Source organism: Oryza sativa, chromosome 1, assembly GCF_034140825.1.
Source record: "Oryza sativa Japonica Group chromosome 1, ASM3414082v1".
In the NCBI taxonomy this organism is placed as follows: domain Eukaryota; kingdom Viridiplantae; phylum Streptophyta; class Magnoliopsida; order Poales; family Poaceae; genus Oryza; species Oryza sativa.
In genome coordinates, this window is record NC_089035.1 from 21,416,116 (window position 1) to 21,423,801 (window position 7,686).

The 7,686-nt window shown below is 44.0% G+C and overlaps 1 long non-coding RNA gene across 1 annotated transcript; it reads right to left on the minus strand.

Annotated features, from left to right (window-relative positions):
• Window positions 1–2,858: 2,858 nt before the first annotated feature.
• On the minus strand, window positions 2,859–5,908 carry LOC136357062 (uncharacterized). Its single transcript, XR_010742099.1, has 2 exons — window positions 3,532–5,908; window positions 2,859–3,455 (listed from the first exon to the last, which is right to left on the minus strand). It is a non-coding gene; the product is annotated as an uncharacterized lncRNA (long non-coding RNA).
• Between the last annotated feature and the right edge of the window lie 1,778 nt (window positions 5,909–7,686).

Below are 7,686 nucleotides of genomic sequence, written 5' to 3' on the forward strand. Positions count from 1 at the left end.
ATATATTATACTTGCTTTAATATCTTGATATAGAGTAGTATCGAAGTATTAGCCGATACATGCTAGATCCATCTAATCGGCTATGCTATAAACATATCTAATCTTTTTATTGACATATATTTTGATCTAAGTGATTTATACTGTCTCGGCATGATGACCGATCTTTCCCAATCACTTGATTTAAGTATGCATCGATATAAGGAGTATATATTGTTAATATCTACAGCCGATCGAGTAGATTTAGTTCTTCTTTACTTATTCATGACTGCCGATCGATACATGGATAACATCGGCCTAAGGATAAATGATATGTCATCGGCATCTAGCCGATCGGCAATCATTTATAGATTTAACTAAGGTTTCTTTGCTTCTATTTCTTGTTGATTACAGGATCAAATCAACTGTTACGCTAATATATCCGAAGGTGAGCTTTGGACCTACACTGGAGTTAAGCAGATCTCCCAGGCCACATGTTTTCTGTCAACACGCTTTTGGCACGCCCGGTGGGACCTGATTAAAAGTCAGACGTCAGTCCCTCCTCATGGCCGAGAAACAGCCACCGCCACCATCAAGCCCAGGTTCCGTTAAAGGCAAGGCGCCGAAGCCGGGATTGACCGACATCATTGATGACAACGTCATGCCAATCGATCCAGAGAAGTTCACGCCTGAGCAGAAGCAGGAGTTTGAAGCAACGATGCAGCAAGCACGGGATCAGTTCCTGAGCTCGTTCATGCAAACCCGCAAGGAAACGCTTGTTCAGAAGTATAAGATAAAAGTGGTTGCTGATAATCCTGGGACCGGTTCCTCTAAAGATGGAGAAGTGAAACAAGCTCCAGGCGGCTCGGCCCAACCGAGTGCTAAAGGTGCTACCGACGGCTCCCCGAGCGATCAAGGCGACAATCTGCAAGGAGTCCACGGAGCACAAGGTGATGAGGCTCAAGGTGATGGTGCTCAAGGACCACAAGGAGGAAATCTTAATCGTAACAATGAACTAGCACAGGACTTTTTCAATAATTTTCAAGATCGGGTCGATTACGCTGTGCATCATGCTTTGATCAATCAATCAGGAGTGCTAGTCAATACATTGTCAAACATGATGAAGACAATAGCCGATGGCTCAATAGCTGAGCATTAGGCTGCAGGCCCGGTTTATTTGCAAGGAGGTGTCTTCCCGAATTATCGATCGTTGATCACTGATGTTTAGCCATCTTCTCAGGCGGTTCCCTCCGTTGCACCCACAACTCAGCCGACGGCGCCAACATCATCTCCTCTACCTGCTGTAGCAGCTATGACGCCAGGCCAGCCGATAAACCCTCGGTTGTTAATAAGGGAGCATCCACAGCCTACTGGGCATATCGCGAATCAGCCGACCCAAGATCAAGTTGCTGCCATGTTTTTGCCACCTCCATCTATTGGTGATCCAGTGCAGCAGCATTTATTGGTGATCCTCATTGGGGTTACGAGTTTTTCAGATTCTGCTGGAATGAAGGGATGAGGTTGCCATCTATCGAAAATTGCCCTGGATGCAGTGATGTCATCGAGAGCTCAAGCTGACCACACAATAGGGATAATCGGCTGAGACAGGCGAGACTCCCTGTTCATCAGAGACTGGGTCCGATGAATCAGGATTGTGGCCAAGGGGATGAGGCGATCAGGAAGAATCAATGGTGTCCTTCTGGTATTTTCACGAAGAATCAGAAAAGGAGGGTCCAGAGATTGAGGAGCAGGGAGCGTTTTCAGGAGGTTGAAAAGGAAATCAATCATCGGCTGAGGAAACCAAAACCAAGACAGACAGGAGTGGCGTGTCTGGAATCAGGTTCCCGTAGCCAATGATGCTGAAGATGACGAGGTGAAGAGGTTGGCAAAAGGGAAGAGTGTTATAGCGGCACCAATTAATATGGTCTTTACATTGCCAGCTGAGTTCGGGATCGATCAGGCCGATGTCGATGAAGTGGAAGAGGAATCGGCTAAGTTGGTCCTGTCACCAGAACAGGCGGTATTCGAGAAACCCGAGGGGACAGAGAATCGGCATCTTAAACCATTATATATAAACGACTACGTTAATGGGAAGCCGATGTCTAAGATGATGGTCGATGGTGGGGCCGCGGTGAATTTGATGCCCTATGCTACGTTCAGTGTAACATCCTGAAAATCCCTAATAATAAAAATCACTAAAATTTCGAACTTTTTAAAACTTTTGCATCATGCTGGATGTTATGGTTGCTATTGCTTGCCAAACTATAAATTGTCACGATTGAAGATTAAGCTAAAGCTGTACAACTAAGAAGTAATTAGAATAAGATAATTATTATTAATCCTATAAATATTTGTGTACATGATAGCAAGCCAAATAAAACACAAGTCAATTATTAATAATTACAAATTGTATGTTAAATACTTGAACCATGTCGACAAGTGTCATGACATCTAAGTAACCACGAAGTAGTCGCCACTACAATGATTTTATATATATAGGAGTGTTCCACTAGAATAATTAAATTAATATTTATAACTTTCATTGAGTCTCTCATGGGATGGATTCACTCATGTAAAATAATTTGTCATGCAAATAAATTGAACTTTATATATAAAATATGTTTATGTGAGTGTTTAATTAAACATTTAGGTCAATATTGTACCAAGTATCAATTTACTTTTATGGAATAATAGATTAAACGTGTCCTTGTAAAATACATTGTTATACAAATAAACTCGACCAATGTGCTATTGTATTATTAAGGTCACATTAGAATATTTAATTAGTTTTTAAGAAATATCAAAGCTTATAGGTTATATTGGATAATTTTTGGATAATTTAATGGAAAGCAAATTCATTTGGGAACTAATGAATAACCAAATAAATATTGAAATCAAACATTTGAATTCTCAAAACCAAAATATATTGATTACATTTCAATTCAATTTCAATCCCATTCACTTTTGCAGATTAGCCCCTCCCTTTCCTTTCTTTCCCTTTTTCTTCCTTTTCTCTCTTTTCTCAGCCGCCACTATTCACTGTCCGCCAACCGTTCGATCCCGTCTACCGCGTGCACCACATCGCTTCCGGCCGCGCCAGTCACGCCCGTGCCGCGCCGCAACCGCGCCTCCTTCCCCTCAGCCGCGTCCGACCCCAACCCTAGCCAAACCGCACTAGCCGCTCCGCAACCGCATCGCGTTGTATCGCGCCGTGCGTCGCATCGCGCCGGACCCACGCCCGCGCCCGCGTCGTCCCTTCCGTACCTCGTCGTGCCAGGGCCCGTGCCACGCCAAGCCGCACTTCTAACCGCTCTCCTGGATTCTCTCCAGGAAACACGGAGCTGCGCCATCGCCCATGTGCGCGCATCACCGTCACCACGCCTGCCTTCATAACCCAGACACGCGCGTCCCATCGCCCCTATCCACGCCCAATGGATAAAATGGAGCCCTCTCCTCCAGCTAGCGCCCAGACCTGCAGTCTATAGGTTATAGGTGTGATGATTAAGCCACAGAACCTTAATGGAGAAGGAGATGAATCTCAGCCGCGTCATCCACCTCATTGCTCTTATCCGATCACCATTAGTACTCTAGCTCGCCTAGGCATGTGCTGGTGATCTTATCCCCATAGTTTGCTTGCATCCTAAGCGAAGCCCTCAACAAAATCCCCATCCCTCTCAGCCTTCTTCTCGTATGCATTTCATCGAACACCTTGCGATCACCCTCTCACCACCGCTACAGATCACCATTGTGAGGCTCCCCGGCCGGAGCTGGAGGTTGGAGGGAGTGGAGGAAGAGCCGTGCTGCCGCCGTCGCCATAGGGGAAGCCGGGTAGCCGCTGGACATCAAGAAAAGCCGTCAAGCACCTTACGTCGCCGCTGTCTGCCCCTGTCCTGCACCGTGTCGAGCTCCACTTTGCCGCGTTTTGCCATCTCGCCGTCTCGCGGTACACCCTCGTGCCCGTAGCGTCCTCCATACATCTAATTGCTAGCGCCGGCTCCAAAATCGGCGATTAGCGCCCATGGCCGTGCCGCCCCGGCCGCCGTTTCGTCGCCGGCGAGCCCTCCGTGGGTAGGCTATCCCGGGAGCTCCCCTCTCCATATAGTTTGTGAAATCGAATCCCCATACGCCGTAGATGCTCCCGCACCCTTCAATTCGGCCGGAGGATGTCCCTAGCACCGAAGCCCCTTGTAGCCGAGCTCGGGCATGGCGTCGCCTGATGGCGCCGCGCGTCCCCGTCTCCTCGCGCGCCGGCTGCCATCGGCGGGAGATCGTCGGAGCTCCTCTGCGCCTCACCCCGGCCGTCGCCGAGCCGCCCGCTGCCGTCCCGGCTCGGGCCGGCCACGCCGGCTGCGCCGAGCCGTGCCTCTGCCTCGCTCGGTAACGGGCGAGAGGAAGAAGAAGATGAGGAGAGAGAGAAACCGTGTGGGACCCACATGTGATTAGCGCACAGTAATCCTATCCCTAACGGTGATTATCCCACTCAATGGCAGGTGGGGTCCCTATAGTTAAAATCTAAGAAAACACAATTATATATTTTGTTCCTATGACAGGCGGGACCCAATGGTAATTAAACAAGCAGGTTTGACCCTAAGTCAACCAGGGCCGGTCCCACATGTCAACCACAGTGGGTTTTGGATAATGTTTCCGATTAAAAATAAATCATTTATGAACAGTGCATTTTTACAATTTCTCGGATTAACTCAAATTTGAATCTTTAAATTAGTATAACTTATTCATTTTAGCTCCGATTCGAGTGAAACTTGAACCTAAATTCATCTAAATTCATAAGCTTTCCAATGGTATATAACTCACTATTTAATAAAATATATTAATATCAAATGATTAGATTATGGTCAACTTAAAAATGTGCTAATAAATAAAATTGATATTGTACAGTAGAGTAGATGTCAAATAAATATATTTAACATGTTTTGTCACTGTAGCAACCACATAAACTAAGTATAAGTGATGTCTCAAATGAATGGATGTATAGGAAAATACTAGTGCTTATTTAATATTCGATAGCCATATAATTAAATTCATGACTTAAAAATTAGTTACATAAAGTTACTAAAATATTAATACTCATAGATGAATCTTAAACTTGTTTATGAGAAATAATAACAGAGCTAGTGTGATTAAATCACCTATACGAAATTAATTACTTAATGTCATGTTCCTTGGAATAGTATCTTTTAAGTTGGTAATCAATCTTAAGTTGATAAATAGTACCAACTCGCCAAATCCACCTGCATCACATATACTGTATAGCTTACAGTAAATAGCTCATGCTTAGTAAATGATCTAATATTAGTATGTTATTGCACTCACAACTACTATACAGTCCATTTAAATCATACACAAGAACAATAACCTACCTTTTTCATATATTAAACTGAGGAGTCTATGATAAGCGTGTATAGTAGATAAAACACTAATTATAAATCTTGACCTCACACAATTATAGTTTGACCGTGACTTAGGATTATTTATGGTAAAATTATGCATTGAGATAAACTTTAACTATAATATTATGGACCACACTAATCTAACCTACATAGCATGTAATTCGTTGGAACCCTAATACAGTAATATTTGTAGAGCCATGCTTAGATAATCCATCCTGTTAGAACGCTTGTTATGATTAAATTATCCACTGAGCGTTGGTAAATCTCCTGTAGGGTGTCACCATTTAAATTACGATCAAAGCTAGTTTAGCCATGAACTCCACATAGCAATAGTTGATAGATAATTCCGTAGTCCTGAGTATTGAGTTCTGTATGTGAGCAGCCATAGTTTAGACTTCGTAGCACCTTACAATCCATTAGCAAGCACGAGTGATATGAATAGCCCTAGGTATATTCCGAACAATTATATTTTGTTTGTGCATATTTGATTGTTGCTTGAATATTGGTTTTCTCGCATATTATAGAAATTGTATATCGGTTAGTCGTGAGGCAACGTATGCAGCTTTCAGGAGGTGAAGGTTGATCAAGATCATATCAAGAATAAGAACTATCCTAAGCAGGCAAGTCATCACCCCATTCCTTGAGCATGTTGATCCCAATTGTGAAATTGTTTTGTTTACAAATAAAATTGCATGCAGTAATGAATATCCTACTTGTTATTATGCCATGCCTTTGATTATTACTTATCTCATTATTCCCTTGTACCCATAATTACGTATGAGTCCCTAGTCACTTATGACAAATGCTTAGTAATGCTAATTTAGATTCATGCATTCTCATATTTATCAAATGCTTCATGCTTGGGAAACTACCTTGGGGAGGTAGTTGAGATACGGCATGTGGAGACATGAGTGCCACATTGCCATGACATTGATGAGATGATTTGTGAAAGAAAATGAAAACTAAACAAATATTTTCGACTAGGGCGGCTGGAGGACTTGGGTGGTGTCCGGAAAAGGCTAGTGCCGTCCCTGGTCAGTTAAGGACCGAGCCATGAAGCTAAGCATGAAACGACCCCCGTACAACCGTACTTCTCGTATGGGTATAGACCTAGCAGAGTAAATAGCCGAGCGGAGGCAGTTTCCCTGCATAGTAGTTTTCTTGATGTGTGTGAGGCAGGGCCTACGGTGGGGCAGCCATTGGTAGGACCGCGAGGGGTGGGTGCCTACAGTGGTGTCGCCATCGGTAGGACTGCCATGTGTAAACCTAAACTTAACTATAACTTAATGCATGTGTGAATCTTCCCTTCCCGGGAGCGCCAGAACTCCTCTCACTGCTAGAAACCTTGGACGCCTAGAGTGCATGAGGACTAAAATTCATGGAGCGGGTACTGCCAAAGTGAGGTTGTTGAAAGGCTTTGCCATGGCAAGTCTCATTCGTTGGGACTTAGGCTCATGTGCTGGGCAAGTCGCGGAGTACGGGTAAAGTGTACATTCACTGCAGTGTGAGTAAACTAAATCTATTCGAATAGCCGTGCTCGTGGTTATTGAGCACCGAGACGTGTATTATACTAGGCTAGACTCTAAATTCTTAAACTGGTTGGGTGGGATGTTGCATGATGATTTTGTACTGGTGGATCAACTTCTCGAGAGGCGAGAAGGGGTAAACCCCAGAAAACCATGACGACCAGTGGCGGGAAGCTATCCTTGGGAACACAATGGATGGTGGACAGAACCGTCGCTGTTTAATGAACAATGGAATTAAAACTTGATCAGTTTATACTAGGTCTTAGGTTTGTGAAATGATATTTGAAAACTCAGCTTTACGCAAAGTAACCATAGCCACTCCTTGTATTATCCTGTACATTATTGCATTTTTTGTGGTGGCTTGCTGAGTACTTTTGTACTCATTGTTGCTCTATATATATCTTTTAGCAGAGTATTGAAGAGAAGCTAGGTAGGAACGCCGTGGATCTCATCAAGACAAATATGGTGCTTAAAGTCTTTGGTGGTAATCCGTCTGAAACCAAAGGTGTTCTAAATGTGGAACTAACGGTTGGCAGCAAGACTATTCCTACCACGATTTTTGTCATCGATGGGAAGGGTTCGTACAACTTGTTGCTTGGAAGGGATTGGATTCATGCCAATTGTTGCATCCCTTCGACTATGCATCAATGCTTGATTCAATGGCAAGGCGACAAGATAGAGGTCGTGCCGGCCGACAGGTCAGTTAACGTTGCCAGTGCCGATTTAGCCCTTTGGGAGATGGATGGCCTTGATTGTTTATCTGGAAAAGTCTGGGA